The sequence below is a fragment of the Hyposmocoma kahamanoa genome, unplaced genomic scaffold (genome assembly GCF_003589595.1).
Source record: "Hyposmocoma kahamanoa isolate Upper Pololo Valley unplaced genomic scaffold, ASM358959v1 100021, whole genome shotgun sequence".
NCBI lineage: Eukaryota > Metazoa > Arthropoda > Insecta > Lepidoptera > Cosmopterigidae > Hyposmocoma > Hyposmocoma kahamanoa.
The window spans coordinates 19,831,774-19,850,654 of record NW_020653200.1 but is presented as its reverse complement, the minus strand read 5'-3'; positions in this window follow the sequence as shown (position 1 = coordinate 19,850,654).

Genomic DNA, 18,881 nt, shown 5'->3' with positions numbered 1-18,881 from the left:
AGTGTATTTGTTATATAATAATAATTATTAGTTATTATATATTTTATATACCATTCATAAAGTGAAGCGATAAAAATGTAGGAACTTATAAAATAAATCGTGTTCGAAAGTGAGTCGCAGGAATATAGCAGAAAAATACGTGCGGATTAAACTATGTGAGGAAAATATACATAAAACCTAAAAATTCATTGACTTCCTAAACGCTACGTAATTTATATGAAAATTTAGAAAAAAATTATAGTTCTTAACATTTTTAGGTTACTTTAAAAAAATATACTAGAATACAAATAAAATAGTTACACTAAAGTGATTAAGGAATAAAGTATAAATTGACTTAATATCTTAAAGTTGCAAAACATAACTGAATTCTATTTACCTCGGCAAGATTGTTCGTCTCGTAATATTTTTCTAGTGGTTTGTGATTGAATGGTGTCATACAGAAGTTATTACATAAGAGAAAACACTGGTTTATACGTAGTTGTATTATTCCGTTTAACAATTTATATAGATCCATCCATTCAGTTGAAACTTAGAGTTGCGGACGAGACTTTTCATAATTTTATTAACTTCGGCGCAAACCTAACGTTTCAGTAGCTGCAATAGTGGTGAGCGCTAGACGTTTAGTCGTCAGTCGTGGTTCACATCTGACCACAAAATGCCGATATTACATAGTAGGCTGACAATCAACTTTTTTAGACATGGTATTTTCGTTTTATCCTCGTTTTTTCGCTGGAAATAGCTTAGGTTCTCTATTACTATGCTCAATTGATCATGCAACTCACTTACTAAATTTAGTATAATGTAAAGACATTTATAAGTGCTAGTCAGTAAGTGAGGGAGCGCATAATCGGCAAGATGCACAGGAGGTTATTAATGGGATTAATCTCGAGATGATTAAATACTGCGAGTGTGACGTAATTTCGTATGTATTAAAAAGGTTGCCTCCTGTAGTTTGTTGTTTTTGAAACAGTGACTATGGGGCCTGTAAATGGCCCAACACATAGGTTTGTTTGAAGAAAAGGAAACAAATTTTAGTTAAGTTTGTTCACTTCCTGTCTCTTCTGTTCATTGTTGTTGACAACCATCCTCATGTATTAGCTAGTCACGTATACGCTACTATTACAAATATCTTATTAAACAAATACTTTTATAGACAAATTACTCTTTTGATTAACTGAAAATTGTAGACTATAGTAGCAAGTCTTAACAAAGGAATTATGTTAAGGCATAAGTAAGAAGTCTCCATATAGTGTTATTTTAAGATCATGTTTTGGAGTCAAACTTGATAACCCAAGAAGTACACTCAGTCAGTTTTTAGATAGTAGTATTTACATAAACTGTGTAGCCTAGCCTTAGAGAAATGAGAATGCAGTTGACTTCGTCCACAAGATTTATTGTAGGAGATGGTAAAATATATATTTTATATTTTATTTTATTTTTATTTGAGTTATATATTTTATTCTATGTGTTAGATTAGGCCATGAAGGCTACTTATCAAAAAAGTATCCCAATATAAAATATGGTCACTTACATCACTTGGTATTATAAAAAAGAAATATTCCACCTTGAAAAAAAAAGTGGCGGGTTCTTGAAGTTACGCGTACAGTTTTTACAAAGATTATTTTTATTTTAAGTATATTGTGAAGAAAAAACGACGAAAGAAATAGTGATGAAGAAAGTTAGAACTATATTCCTTATCTTGAGCCAAATTACAAAAGACTTTATCCAGAAAATTCCACTAATTATAAATTCAAAGTTTTATTAAAAGTGATAGAAGATAATGTAATTTAAGTGAAAGTGAAAACATAAATATTTACTCCCACCGCTTAAAAGACTATGTAAAAAACCCAAATAAGTGAACTAAGTTACCTAAGAGAAATTGAAAACATAATGTATTAGAACTACTATGAAAAATATTACTGAGTATGTCGATAATTAAACGAAGACATGGCTCAAAGGACTTATTAAGAAATATTCCACCTTTAAGGGTGGTAAATTAGAAGATGGTCCGGTTTATTGGATTTCAAACATTTTCTGTTTACTGATGTCAATAAAACTTGGCAAATAGATGTAATTCCACAAACTTTTGACATCGGTTTTTTTTAATAAAAAGTTATAACTATTTTAAAAAATCAATTCGAATTACATAATGCAATGTCTTCATTACGATATGTAATTGGTTTTATGGGCCGATTATTTGGACCCATCGGCATATGCACGCAACAAACGGCCCGATTACAGCTGGCCTCTGTAATATTTACCTTACATTCTCTAAGTCAAAGTCAAATAATCATTTATTCCATAGGTAAAATTTGTACACTTGAAAACGTCATTTTTTAAGCTACTGTTCGTTCACTACGCTGACCTCCCTGAGAAGAACGAGCAAGAGACTCTAGGGATTGCTCTTTTCAAATAAACTTAAATGCTATCGAATACACTTTGAATCATAATTGTGTGGAATCTAGACTCTTGTTGTCTTTCCATACTTCTTTATCTTAAACATGCTCTTCAATTTTGTAATATGACTTTTCAATTAAAATACTTTTAATGTAAGTTTTAAACTTATGATAATCTTAATATATTCTCCGGAATCTTATTGTAATAACGTATACAGTTCCCCATAAAAGAATCGTGTACCTTAGTTAAACGAAATCGTGGTACCATGAGTTTGGACTTAGATCTAACGTCAATATTATGGATATCATCTTTCTTAATTAAATTATGTATATTTTTACGGGCATATAAATATTTGAGTAAATGTACTGTGATGTCACAGTCATGATACCAGTCTCCTTAAACTTTTCTCTGAGAGAAACCCGAGAACCTAACTCTAACTAGTACAACGCACTTAATCATTTAAATAATATTTCATTGTTATTGAAAGATTGTATAAACGTCTACGTTGTCACAATAATTAATATTAAAGAACTAATGTTTCATGTACGCGTTTACGTGTTCTTTTTTTTACAATTGGTAAGCGACAAACCTGTCCATAGCAATTTCTCTGCCACTCAGAGCTTCAATTCACAAAAATCTGAACTACTGCGCCAGTCAGCATGAGACATAAGTTGACAAGTCCCGTGTGCCTGTAATTACACTCCAAAACCGGAACGCAGTAATTCTCACATTACTGTTTTGCAGCAGAAATAAGTAAGGTAGCTCTAATACCCTAGACGAACTGTTTCACAGGAAGTTCTACTGCTTCTAAAATTCTATTTTTAAAATACGAAACAAATTTCTCAAGGTCGCCTAAAATACCTACGAGTGACTTAGAATCTGTAGCCACACAATTTTAGTGGCTGTAAATTATTATTTTATTTTACCAATTTGATTGTATTTGTACTTTTAGATTCTCTTTGTCTACTGTATATCTAAAAGGGCCCAGTGTTTTATTTAACTCGTGCGTACTCCCTTGTTGGAATATACGAACATTGATCACGGATAGAATACATGGATTCAATTACGTACGCAAAACGCTGGATCCGCTAGGGATCCGCGAACCCCGACTTATTGATACATATTATTAAATCATAGGGTTAAGAACATTTAAAATAAAACTGACAATATATTGCTATTCACATAAATACGATCATGTAACGAAGTTGTCGAATTTGTCATAATATGCTTTACGAAACCGAATTACCTACATTGTCTAAGAGTGCAAAAACAATCAAATGTTTTAAGAATCAAATATTTTTTTAAACATATTCACTATAACATATATATATATATAGTTCTTGTTCGTAATTTCATATGTGATCATACCTGTCTTTCTAGGATTTTGAACAGGTAATAGATTCGGCTTTCGGGTTATCCTTACTTTACGGCAGTTCGAATTGAATTACCTAGTTAGCATTCCTCATGCAATCAGCTTCCATTTTATTACTCTCGTAATGATCTCTCGCAAACTTTCTATAGATCAATATCAATCAATACGGCCTGTGATTAGGTACATTACTGCTTATAGTGTACGACTATCTATAATCTCTTCATGTCGTAAGTACTTTTCTATACGTTAAGCGTCTGTGGCAGAGAGCCCTTTATTTTGCCAGACTAGTCTCATGAGCTAACCATTAATCGGACGTAATACCTTTCCTACGGTATTACGTGGTCAACGGCGGATAATGTTCTTAGTTGAAGTATGTTGACCACGTCCGCTAATATATGATATTCCCTGTGATCCTGGGATCACAAACATTTTTACTTCCTGTTGTTGTTCCTCCGCTATGGAGTTGATCACTAGTCTCCTTTAAGAGTGTAAAACATAAGTTCTTACCAGACACGCTATTTATACAATAATATAATTGACGTGTAATTATAAAACTACTCATATAAGACTAACCACGTGTGTAGATATTAGTTTCTATATTGTATCTACTGAATATCATAGAGTGAAATTAAATCATTTCTTTATTTATATATTATAATATATAAATCGAGCAATAAATAAATATAAATATTCCTTTATTTATATTTATTTATTTATTATTTCTGAAATAGGATCAAACTGTGTTTGTAGCCCGCGCCCGGGACTATACTCCTAAGCACCTCTTGAGTATCTTAGGGTCGTATTCCAGAACTCTACTCAATGCTCAAGTCAGAACTTGAGTATTACAGTGAGCACTGAAAATCATACTCAAGTCCTTGCCATTAGAGTCGTATGTCCAGTGCTTGAAATCATACTCAAGTCTGCTCAAATCCTGACTTGAGAATTGAGTAGAGTTCTGGAATACGACGCTTAGTACCACGTACAAGTAAAACAACTTACGTTTTAGTTGCGTTTTATTTTGTTTCATGTCTAGGCCGCCGCGAACTTTTAATTCCACTCTCGAATTTTACTGTGAATAATTAGAGTTAGAGGAAAACAACATGTCGGAAAAGAAATGTAAAACATTTGTGGGAAGTCTTATTTATATTGGATTATACATATAACAAAATGTAGGTCACTCAACGTGTACACAAAATTGAAACGTAAAATAGTTTGATACTTGGTTTAAAATAATCCTAAATACTCTAGTAATGTACGTATATGCTATAGTATTAGGAATATGCGTAGAGTGGCTACAATTATCGGTTGCGTATTCAAATATATGCAGGCAAATAAGTGTAATGTGCGGTTGACGTAATGTTTGTTGTGCAACAGATTGTATATTATTGAAGATGCAGATAATACACGGTTGTTTTGTGTGACAAGGCTCCGTGATTCTGTGAATATTTATGAACAGTGTGATTATAATATCACATCTTTTTTATGTAAAACAGACACACGTTTGGCCACAATCTCACTTGATGTTAGGCGACCGCGACGATGTGACCCACGACGATGATACGCGTTTGTCTAAAAATGATTATTACTCAAGCCTTATATTGTTCATAATTGTTGTTTTGTTTAAACGGACACGCTCAATAATCAATGGCGAGGCGATTGTCACCCCACGTGGAAAAGCGATAATCGCGATTGAGTACATGAAGAAATTTTCTTATATTCTTTCAGTAATCGTGTTTTCGAAAAGAGAAACTCTCTTCCGTGTAAATGGGCTTTTATTGGCCGCGACTGAATTACGTTAACGCACGTCGTCTACGCGTAAAAAGACGCTGTCTGCATAGGCTCGCTAGGGAGGAAGTATAGCACTTCTTGTGCATGGGTGGTGTATCAATGACCTAAGAATGGAGTGTGCCAGACTTTTTAGTCGTCTGACGTGTAAAACGCTGAGGATGGAGTTCAATTGTAAAGTTCCTCGCACACTGATAACTCGTGTTTACTAAATCCATGAAAACAATTTTCAGATCAATATACCTAAAGCAGAAAAGAAATCATTAAAAAAAATAACATCATTAGTTCAATACAAGTAAGCAATAAAAACAGATAACACATAAATAAGGAAAAATGTAGATACATAGTACAATGGGTAAATTTGTAACAAGTTTTTATTGTACATAACCTTTTAACATCTCGCCCTATACAATCAATATAAGCGTAACTAACAAACGCTTTTGGTTCATATTCAAAATGGTAGAGCGTATTTATCACATGTCGGCCGTTGTCCAAATATGTCCTATTAATAAATGGACAGTCGACCATATGATGGCCGGGGCGCAACAATGGCCATAATAAATGTATGAGAAATGTTTGGACTATTTTCTTTGAGTAGTCACCGCTGCCTTCGATAATCTCTTCCTTTATTCTATTCACTTTTATAAAATAATTTAGAATGTGTGTAACATATTCCTCGATTGGCAATCATTATCATCTCCCTTTATACAAGCCATCACTAGGCACGGGTGTCCTCTCACGCGAGGGTTTAATAATAATAGTCCGCCACGCTAGCCCGTTGCTAAAGCGGGTTGAGGACCTCACACGTTTTCCGAGGGTTCACACCTTCTTCGACGAGCAGGTTTCAGTCCGATGTTTTACTTTAAAAAAAAGCTCATGGTAAATTTCAAATCAAATTTCGCACATACATTCAGAGGTGGGAGCCCGAAGTCAAACCCACGGCTTCTGCTTCAAAGGCGGTAGGTTAGACTACCACAGCTTTTTTCTGGATATACTTTAGTTCACACAGTAACTGCAACGATCTTGTTTTTTACGAAGAAGTTCTGCTTAATTTTCCAATGTTGTGCATACTTTCGTACTTGTTATTATAAAACATATTAATTACAAAATATTCTATAGCTCTTACAAATAGTAATTAATATAACGTTATATTAAAATACAATGCGATACACTGGCAGTACTAATGTAGCTTTAAAGCTCCCAGCGATTTAATGCATCTTGCAAGTAATGGTGTATACTAATTTTCAAGTTTATCTCTGCATTAAGAACACTAACAAATGCCTGGCGAGGAAACATGACATATCAGAGTACAAAACCCTCTCACGGGGTGGTCTATCTAGGCAACGAACGAAACTTTAATAAGACAGCCACTTAGCTTAGCTGTCTAAGTTAGGACGTTATCTTGAGGTGAAAAATAGTGCCCTTTGTGCCTTTACCAGAAAGCACTAACCATGCACGACGACGCTGGGAACGGAGAACTTAACCTCTTCAAATCCCAAAAGATCGTCTAAAAACGTTTCCTCGTAGACTTATAGCGTACATGAAGCGGACTGTATCCATCGAAAATAATCTCCGTACAGACTACTAAAAAAACCGACACCAAAAGCCATTCATCCCCTAGTGTCGCCCTTAGAAATGGAATATTTTCTTCAAATTTAAATGGGACTTCTGAGGTACCCTCTTTCCAACAAAAAAGAATCATCAAAATCGGTTCACAAATGCCGTATACAAATGAGTTATCGCGTAACATACATACAAAAAAAACCATGCGACCTCCTTTTTTGAAATCGGTTTATTAACCGATTTCAAAAACCGAAAAGCTTGCTTATTAGGCAAGCTTTGTAGAACGCAACAAAATAACATACAGTAAATCCTCAATGAATAAGAAATACTGGTCCAATCGAGCACCAACTTTTCTTTCGACAGCTGACAATATTATCGGCTTGCGGGTCTGGCGTGTCACTCCACTCAAAACAGCGTCGCCGCCGGCGCGGGCGCACAAAACACTCGATTAGTCTCTATCTCGCATCTTAACGAAGCATTTAATTTGATTAGCGTTAACGTTGCCTACTTGATTAATGGTACTTAGAAGTGAACGTGTATATTTACTAATAGGCTCTAAAGGTTTAGGTTAAACCGTGACCTTATTGGCGAGGGATTGAATTATTGATTGTCATTAGTAAAGGAGCAGTTGAATCGGCTAAAGTTTCCTGGAAACCAATAAATTGCTTGTTGACTTTTTAAAAGTCATAAAGTGCTATAATAATTTCAAGACAAACTATTATGTGTTGAAATTATTATAGCTGATGGTAAGAACAAATAACGACAACGCTTCTATATGAAATACGAACTAATTTGTGAAAATAGTTTCCGTAATTTAAATAATAGGGGTTAAAGTATGAAATTGCCGATTTGTACTGAAAATCTAAATTGTTTATTTTTTAAATTTTTAACAAATTTATTTCATCAAAATAGTTGCCATTATTATCTATACATTGCTGCCATCTAATGGGAAGGTTATTAATGCCTTTGCGATAGAACTCCGACGATCTAGACTGCACAAACTGTGTGAAAGCATTTTGTACTGCCTCCTGGGAAGAAAACTTCTTGTCACGTAGATAATTGTCCAAATCACGAAAAAAATGGTAGTCCGTTGGAGCAAGGTCTGGTGAATACGGAGGATGACGAATGGTTTCTAACTGCAGTTCCTGAAGGGTCAAAATGGTTTCTCGTGCTGTGTGAGGTCTCGCGTTGTCGTGGAGCAATAATGGTGAAGATCGATTCATGAGTCGGGGCTGTTTTACTGCTAGTTTTGTCAACATGGTTCGGAGTTCGGCACAATAGACATCTGCCGTTATTGCTTGACCAGATCGGAGAAAACTATAGTGAATAACACCATGCTGAGACCACCAAACAGTTACCATTACCTTTTTATTGGTAAGTTTTGCTTTAGGACACTGTTGTGGCATTTGACCTGGGGTCAGCCATTGCATTTTTCTTTTCCGGTTATCATAAAGAATCCACTTTTCATCACATGTTACAATTCGATCCAATATTCCTTCATTTCTGTACCGGTTCAACAAGGCAACACAAGTTTCAACACGCGTTTCTTTCTGCAGATCAGTCAAATCATGAGGCACCCATTTTTCGTATTTTTTATTTTATTGATTTGACGCAAGTGAGTCAATATTGTGGGTAAGGTAACGTTAAACCATGTCGAAAATTCCTGGGTAGTTTGACTAGGATCGGCTTCCACTATCTCTCTTAATTCATCGTTATTCACCTGTGTGGGCGGTCTTCCTCGTGCCTCGTTCTTTAAGTCGAAATTTCCATCACGAAAGCGTTTAAACCAAAATCGCACGGTGCGTTCATTAGTAGACCCCTCTCCAAACGCAGCATTGATATTGCGGGCTGTTTCTGCCGCGTTAGTTCCGCGTCGGAACTCGTATTCAAAAATCACTCGAATTTTCGCAGTATCCATCTTTCTTGTCTAAATTGAATAACAAAAACAATTGAAAGTCGATATTCAAATGTTTCAATTTAAAAAAAAAAAAATCACAGAAACCATTTGAAAAAAGTTTCATTCGAAAACCTCAAACCATGAAGATTCTATGAAAATTCAAAGAACCTATTGCAATAAAACGGCAATTTCATACTTTAACCCCTAATATTTTGCTTTTTAACTGACCACCTCACAGTTTGATGAGCTATTAATCAATAAATCTCTTAGCATTATTTGTTGTGTACCAATTAGATATTGAAAATGATTGAAACTAATTACATACGTACGGGACCACCTACAGTGCCCCAATTGGTAACCTGATCAAGAAAAAATGTGAATCGCATTTGTTGTATTCTTTTATCTTTAAATTTTTTTTTAATATAATTTATTTTATTGCTGAAACTATGTATGACAATTATAAGGAGAACTAATATAAACATAATATAAAAACAATATAATATAGTATTTGATAGTGGTTATAGTAAAATCAAATGTTGATTTTGGCATTGCGTTTTATGGAGTATTTTTAAACCAAAATTCCGCATAGTTGACAATTTAATTTTAACTTCAATAGCACCCAATAGAGCGGACAGTTAAGAAGGTACAAACGTGCGTACGTCAAACAACTATGAAAGAAAGAACGGGCATTAATAGTCGCATACGCGGATATAGAGCTGATCCAGATAATTGTGCCTCTGCGGATTTGCGAAGCTGTGCGTGAATACGCTCATACATCTGATGCTCGACTGACAGAGATTGAGCGCTAAGCACCATCCGCTTGATGTGGACCAGGCATTAAACCTCCCATCATTCTGATTTGTGAAACATTTGCGTTAAATGGTGCATCTCATAGCGTGGTATCCTTCTGAAACCCTTGACTTAGCCTTTAGTAATTTCGACCCCTGTTAATCGCGGATAATAATGGTAACACCACCTGACCAGCGATTGTAGACAGAATGAAAGCTCCACCATTGCGACATTAAATTTACCAATATGCAGTAAAGCTTTAATTTATTGTTACAGACTTATTTCTAATTATTGTGTTAGACGTCAAATATTAGTTTGAGATAATAAACTATTTGCTGTCTTAACCAGCTATTTCTGTTTAACTCAATTTTCATGAAATTGTGATCGCAATTTTGGGCATGTCGCGACGTAAAATGTTTTCTGTCTTTAACGTAATATATATTCTCGGTGCATACTATAGGGACACTATACTACAATCGATATATCAATTGAGTTCTGGGGCTTTAGTGTAAGTTTTGAAATATGTAAACTTAACTATTGCGTTTTCGTTAAGATTTTAATTTAAACCTTATGAATATATAATTAAGTTCTAAATAAAAATCTTAACGCAAAGGCGGTACTTAAGTTTGAATGATTGCAAATTTACACTCAGGGCTCCGATACTTCACGCACGTCATTTGTTGCACATGGTCACGTTTCGCAGACGGTAGCCGACTGACCGAACCACGAAGATACGAGGCATTACAAAATACTCATTGTATAATATAAAATCAAATAGACTTTTTCGCCTTACATGATTTAATTATTTGTAAATTTGGTTACCTACAGGACTGGCCATGCTTAGTGTAGGAATCCCAAGTGTGTATATATAATCTTGCGCGAATTCACTTAATAAGTCTCGCGAAACCATTATCGATCAACCTGTACTTTTTATGTTTGTATTTATTGTTAGATTACAAATAAATTTTATTTATTATTATTTTTCTATCGATATAATAATTATCAATACGAGTACCTTTCTTTATCTTAACAAAATTATATGACATTCAAAAATAAAATATTATGTACCATAACCAAATAATTCAATGTTATAGTTATATTTTCAATAAAATATACCTAGTTTTCCAATAAAAGAACACTCTGATTATAGTAGAAGTATATTTTGAACAAAAAAGTCAATACAAACAGTATTGTTACCGTCGGCAACCATTACACTCTTACCTTGCATCAGATAGCTAATTCTTTAGCCTCTCCTTATTTATTAACTGTAAAAATGTATCGACTTGAATTACGGTTTATCGATAAAATTCTTCTATAAATGGAGCATGCCTAACAACAAAGTCGGGGAGTTCGTGGGAAAATCGAGAAAGTTTTTTTTTAAAATCTATCTAAAAGCCTCGCTCACACCACGCACCACCACCACAATCATATACTAACACTATGTTATTAGATTGTAGTTAACATTTTCACTCTTTTCTAACTACTGAGATAGGATTATGTCTATTGCAATTTATTTTTCTTATACCTTGCTTCCAACTATTGTATTCCTTTATTCGTACTTTCTATAGGTACTCTTAATATACTTTCTAAAGGGTTAATGTAAAAACTCTGACTGTTTACTTATTAGATGACTTTTACTATACCAGAGAATTATTGAAAGTTTATAATTAACAAACTTCATCAAGTCTGAACTACACCAACTTCCACTTAATATCCATAAATAGCTCCAGTAAGAGCTTGCAATATTTTCATACTAACGACGTTTCCCAGAGTCGTATTTTCTGAACATATTCTGTATTTCGCTTTGAGGCTCGACCTCACAATTCTATCTTATAATGTTTCGAGAATAAGTGTCTGTACTTTCTGCAATGAACAGTACTGTCGTACTTCATTTAAACCAGAAGATATGTCCCTTCCTATCTTACGTAGTTATCGGCTACGTAGATATCGGCTGTTTATTTTCTTTTCTTGTCTCGTCTTTGTTATGCATAACTACGTTTTTTAATAGTATTTCCCAAAATTATGGTTGTAGTAATTGGCCAAGGTACACTTATCAATATATATCTCTAAGCAAAGCTTCAAAAATTTTCACAATTTCCTGAACCACTACAAGAAGTTCTACTAACCCATTAGCAAAATAACTTGCGCAGTGTACAAATAAAGTAGACCCGAAATTATTAATATTACTGTCCCCAATATGTCAACTGAAAATATAGGAGAGTTAAATAAAAAGATAAAAGTTTGGCAGCGATCGTTGTGGTGATCGGTTCGGTAAGCTAATTTCTTTTTCTTACATTTGCCTGATTCCTTGACCAAATCCTGTTCCTTGACCATTTTTTTAATATAAAATAGACTTAGCTTACCACAATCTCACCTAATTTTAAGCGAAGATATCGCCTAATACGTTTGAATTAATAAGTGACACTGTTTATAGCCAATCAGCCTAAAAAAGTTACATCAATCAAATGAAACTATTCAGATACATATGTAAATATATATCAATACTAATATAATTAATTACTGGTGACAATACTAAATAGTTTTTCAGCTACTATTCTTTTAATGACATTTATAATAAGACGTATAAAAACGGATAAAAATCAAAGTGTACGAATATACGTAGACAAATATGCAAATTGTCTAAATTTTATTACCAATCTGCCTTTACACTAGATACTATTATATGTTAGTAAAGACATCATAATATTCAAATAAGAGCGCAATTGAATAACCATAAGCCTTGCTAACTACACAGAACCCGATAAGGTGAGCGCAGTTCCTGTGAACCATTTTCAAATAGAGTCTAAATAAGATGCATCCCAAGGCTGTCCAACTCAGGAGTCTTTTAAGTTGTCACATTTTCTACACTTGAACGAACGGTCGATTCATATAAAATAAAAAAAGATCATGAATTGCAATTCACAATTTCATTGCCTGAGGAACCTAGTGAACGCCCAAGTACTGTGCAAAATAACGTAGAAATACAAAGCTGCTCTTGAGTATTACTAATACGTAGTGATATAAAAAGTAACCCTTTTGATATCATTATTATAATTGTAGACAACATGTCTACTTTACAATAAGATAACTTAGGTACAAAAGGGTCAATTGAATAAAAATATTTATCATAGATTATTACAGGCTGTAATAGGAGAAGATAAAAACGACGTGAAGTACGTTTCGGATACTGTAATAGCTATCACTCGAGTTACGGATTTCCTAAATAAGTTCAAAATCTCGACTAACCCCTTAAGAGAATAACTTGAGCTACCTAGAAATAAAATAGACGCAGAAATGGTCCATAGCAAATCATACGGAGAAGGCTAATAGTGCTGTCATGATTATGGCAACGCTACTTGTACCGAGGTAGTGTATGGCCGGAGAAACCGCCTCACCGACCTATGGATTCTATTCTAACAATTTATATTGCGTTACTTCGCTTTGTTTAGCTAAGAGAGTAATACACATCCTAGAGACGTCTTGATCTTTTTTTTAAGGAGGCACGGTGTAACACACAAAAGTTTTGAACGCCATTTTTATGGCATCAAGATCTAATAAAATACGACCATATGATGCAACAGTTTATAAAAGCGCATTGCAAGTCAATAATAGAACTCGTATATTTCTCAGTTTATTTCATACTAATGATCTAAATGAACGTCCATCCTAATTTAGATTTGCTTTATAGTTATGAAAATGATTTATAAGTGCGCCGACGCAGCTGCGTTGGAACAAAACCCGACGCTCGCATTCCCACATTACTTACCGAAATGACTGATCGACTTACATAGATACGTTATGTTCATTGTACTCGAAGAATATGTCGCTAAGATATTGAGCAGCTAACTTTGGCTAATCTGTTACATAAATTTCCTAACCATGACCATATCCCATTCTCGACTTTTTTACAAAGGATTTGTAGACGTGACGTTTATTAATGAAATGAACAAATACGCCAAAGTATCCAGGTTTTTTTATAAAATATGCCTACACATTAATATTTGATTAAAACGTAAAACTTAAATCAGAAGATATGGCTCTTCCTATCTTACGTAGTTATCGGCTGTTTATTTTCTTTTCTTTGTTATTCATAACTAGTTTTTTAATAGTAGGTCTTAAAACTATTGTTATTATTATATATATAAATATTTTTTTATTAAATATGCTTACACATTAAGCTTTCGATTATAACGTAACATAACTCAAAATTATTCCAAACGTGTCATGAATCGAATTCATTGACCTTCGATAAAAAAACCAAGAACCGATACATCTCCAGATTTTGTCGCTCGATAATAAAACGACTGACTCTATCGAATCGAATGTCAGTTCCGCGGATTCGAACAATACTCCTACTCCATGTTGAGACATGTTGTCTATTTCACAGAAATGTAATAGATAAATAATTAGAAACATTTTTGATAAAAGTTATATTACTGTAAGTAATCCTGGCACAAAACTGATATTTTATCATAATAATATCTATAGAAACAGATGTGGAACTACCTAAATGAAATCGACGCAATGTCGTAACCTGAAACTTAATCTAAGTGACACTTTAAAATAATGTTGCTAAACACCACTTTCCATACAATTAATCCAAAAGGCATTAAACAGAGCTATAAATCGGTTTTAATTTCACGGTCCAATCTAGAGCGGAGTGGCCGGCGCGTGCGCCGCCGACGATATCATCTAATCGCATGATCGCGACGCGACCGAAGTCATTGTCGTTGTCGCGGGCGCTGGGCGCGTGTCCAAACATTGTCCAGCATGTACCGCCGGCCAGCACAACCAGATCCCTGCACCTTTTCACTGATGTACCAATATCCTCACTTACGACTACTTCTCTCAAACATATACAAAAACTAAATTACCTTGAGAGCATCAAACTCTTACGACATGAAAATTAAAATATTACTTATTGATGTAGTTTCCATTGTAAAATAGATTGAACTAAACATTCGATATTAAAATAATAGATACCATAATTAAATTAATTACATGTCTCTTAATAAATTGGTTAAGCATAGAGGAATGTCGGATTCAGATGCTCGGACTAGATAATGAGGCGCAATCAAACAAAAAATGTGTCCCGGTAATGAATAGTTGCGTCCAATCTGTGATCTACCGTACGTTTGAATTAATGCACATCAAATTCAAATATTCTGTAACATGTATATACAGAGAGCCGCCCATTGTATGGATTGCAACAAATGCATCGCCACAATATTGCACGTCAAGCATCGATCTAAATCCAATAATATTTACCAACACCATTCACTACACGGCTGGAACATGCGAATCAAAGAACAAAGAGATTTAGGGCAGTGTAACACGATCTTCTATATTGTTGCGCGTGTGACGCAACAAATCTGTCGCATGCGCAGCCAAGATGGCGGCGTGATCGAGAGCCGACAGCCGTGGCGAAAGGATGCGCCTGCGCCGTGAAATCGCTCGTTACGGCTCTTGTGCCGATGTGTGGAAAACTCATGGCGTATGGTCGGTGTGACTTCGGCCTCAATGTTTGATTAGGGTTCGAATACACAATGAAATGGATGAATGATATGAAAGTAACAGTATTATCAATGCTATGCAAGGATATCACGTGTTCTGTTTTCATTCGTACATTAACATAAAAATTTTGAATTTTTAATTTCATTGAATGTCACGATGTTTTACTATCACGATATTCAATTATTTTTTTGTGAAATTACTCCACTAGTTTGTTATAATTATTATAACAAATATCAAAACACTAACAACAAATTCATTCGATCTGGCTGGATTCGAATCCAGCCTCAGGCAATCCGTGTCAGAAGCTGTATATAGGTTCCTACATGGTAGTGAAACATTGTGGCATTCTATTGAAAAATTACAGTTATTAAAGCGACAATTTGATTTAAACTTTCACGATTTTCACACATTATTTGATTTTTAATTCGGGACTTAATCACGTATAAAACATATTTTATTTACCTCGACGTTTCGGACATAGTGGGACGAAGGGAAGGGTCCCTTCGAGACCATGAACGTTGCAATATGTCCGAAGCGTCGAGGTAAAACAAAATATGTTTTATACGTGATTAAGTCCCGAATTAAAAATCAAATAATATTAAAGCGACATCTCTAAATAGCGATAGTAGCTGTAAAGGTACCCTCTCAGTGAAGAAAAAAAAATTCTCACAGATCACAGGCGCTACGGCAAAAAGTCCTTAAAAACCAAAAACAAAGATATGCAACAAACACATAGAAAAATTCGTAAGGTCAGCTGATTCGTTCCGTGGCTTAATTGGCAGATCATCTGACACAGATCGCCTGAGAATGCTTCGAATCCATCCGGATCGAATGAATTTTTCTTAGTTTCGATCTTTAGTATAATTATTATAAGAATGTTGAATTAAAGCTCTTAGTGAATTACAGTTTGATGATAGCACGAAATATATCCAAGTATATATGCCTCGTAAGTGTCATTGTCGTCTGTATCAACAACCTTTTACTCTGTGCTGATCCAAACTCCAGTTTCCAATCCGATAATATCAGTTCGCCGTTGTATGAACACCGACGTCGCCCTTTAAAACACCATCGACTCGAGTGTTGCTAGGACTCCGACACAACTTTACCGTTAACACTGCGATCTATAAATCCGCACCTTGACAAAATAATAGGGCAGTCGATACTTCGATGCTATTAACGCCCAGAATGATATATAGAATCTGCTCTTCTCAATCAGATACCTTAATACAGCCCCGAACTTGTAATAGATATTTCCAACGGACGCTTTGATATTGCAACAAACTGATGCGTTTTTGAATTGCCTTTATAGTAAATAGTTCATTGTCTATTTTATCCCCATCAGTAGACATCAATATGCACTGTGAATATTTCATAAAAACATCTTTACCGTAAACAATGTTAAAGGAACAGCTGTATAAATAAGTACTTACAATAATTTACAGGCAGACATCTCGAATCTCTGAGACATTTATACTGACACTTGTGATGTGTGTCTAGAGAGACCTAGGTCCACGTGCCAGCCATTGTAGCCGTCGTTATTTGTAAAATATTTACTTTTCGTCAGCCAAGCAATCTGACAACTATATGCAATGTTGATAAACATTGCAATTATTTTTGTTAAGAACCGTTCTTTGAACGCATTTTGATAAATATGCAATAGATTTTTGCATTTGAATTTAATGGCAATATCCGGAGTTTTTCCATTTAAAGATGTTCTGGACTTATCGTTTTCAATACAAATAATAATATACCTACTTTAGATACGACTTTCTTAGTCTAGTGCCTACCTACATCTAATAAAAGAACTTTAACAAAACAGATTACGAGAAAATAAACATTATCCTCCTTTAGCAAATAAATAATTAGGAAAAATTCACATTCTTATTTAATTTATTACCTTAGTATTTAATTTTTACTACGCACATGTCGGATAAACACTGGCGCGTATAATTTAAGAACTTATTAGCTTGTACAGTATATCACATTTTTAAACTACAATTAACTTATTAACGGCTATAGATTCTCGCCTCGCACAAAACAAAGGTACACTTCATTTATTTGGCAATAGCCTTCTGTGCATCCGATAATATTTAACTAATTGTAAGGTCGACTTAGATAGCACGTTTTCCTGAAAGTAATTCTAATAGTGTACACGGGTAGTGTAATTGACAGACGTGTAATGCAGTTCGTGCGTCATTTGGCACGCTCGTATTTATTTATGCCACCGGTTAGTGAGAGGTTAGACTCAATTTAGTAATCTGATTTACAGAGCAGAGCGCCGTGTGAATGAAATGTACTTATGACATCGCTTGTATTGCGAAATTAGGGATGTTACGGATCAACATTTAATCTTGAGTGGAATATTTCCATTACTGTCCTGTCACTCGGTTCAAAGGTGATATTACTACTGTTACTGAATAACATGATTCACGAAAACTTTTATGGAGTACCTGCAAACCAACGTTGTTGTGTTGGAGTTTAAGCGTGCTTACTAAATACGGACTGTAATACTAATATACGTTAGTATACATCTTCGAAGTATGTCCGCCATTTAAATTTTAAACACGACAAAAATCCCTTCAAAACCAATCGCTTACGACAGAAATTTCAGCGTTCACAAAATACCTCAATAATTAATTTCGTTTGTACTCCATTACAGTATTTAATGGAATCATAAACCTTGAGTGAAATATTACTACCAACCGCCGGGATTGGCAAATGTTGAATACCGCTTAAGATTGAATCCCGCGTATATTTCTTATACCTCACGCCGCATCGTCAATCATTATGTATTTTACTCCGTACCTATAATGTTTCTTAGTCATCGTTCAGTAAAACTGACAAAACAAAAACGGTGGAAGCAAATTTGAATATATCCCTATTAGAATGCTAGTTTCTTCCAGAGTTTCTCATGTAGTACCTGTGTCATATTGTTTGACACGAAACGCTGGCGCACTCGTGTACTAGATTTTGGCGCGCTCTCATTTGCGATGTGGATTTACGAGGCAGCAGCGTGGCACGCGGGATAGAGTCGTCAGTCGCATGTAGCCGAGCACTAGGCAATAAATTAGTGCTCCGAGAGGAGTGTTCCCACGAGCGGGTAACCGTATCAAGATGGTACCTGAGCCGAACACTGCGCCTGCGTCCACGAGCCCGCCGTGAAACCAGGACACAGTGAAATACTTTATTTTCGCGCTCGATTTATTTCTCAGCGCTGACATTTTGTTACGTTTTGTTAGCTGTCACTCGCTCACATTCGCACCTACTCGTGAATTGTACCACATTGTTGCTTCAATTTATTCTCTTGCACAATTCGCGCAGTATCAACTAGAGTTAAACAGAATTACGTTGGGTCAATATCGGGATTTTTCAGTCGTTATTGTTGTGCCTCGGGCGTGTTCCGGCGCTTGTTCGCTGACTCATACGTCTGCGATAGTTTTCTTCACTTTATTGCCGAACTAGCCACTTTATGGATCACTTGCGATTTATATCGGCACATCGGAATGTTAATATTGATTTTCAAAATGAACCCTTCCAATTTTGAATTTACGGCCATTCAATCAA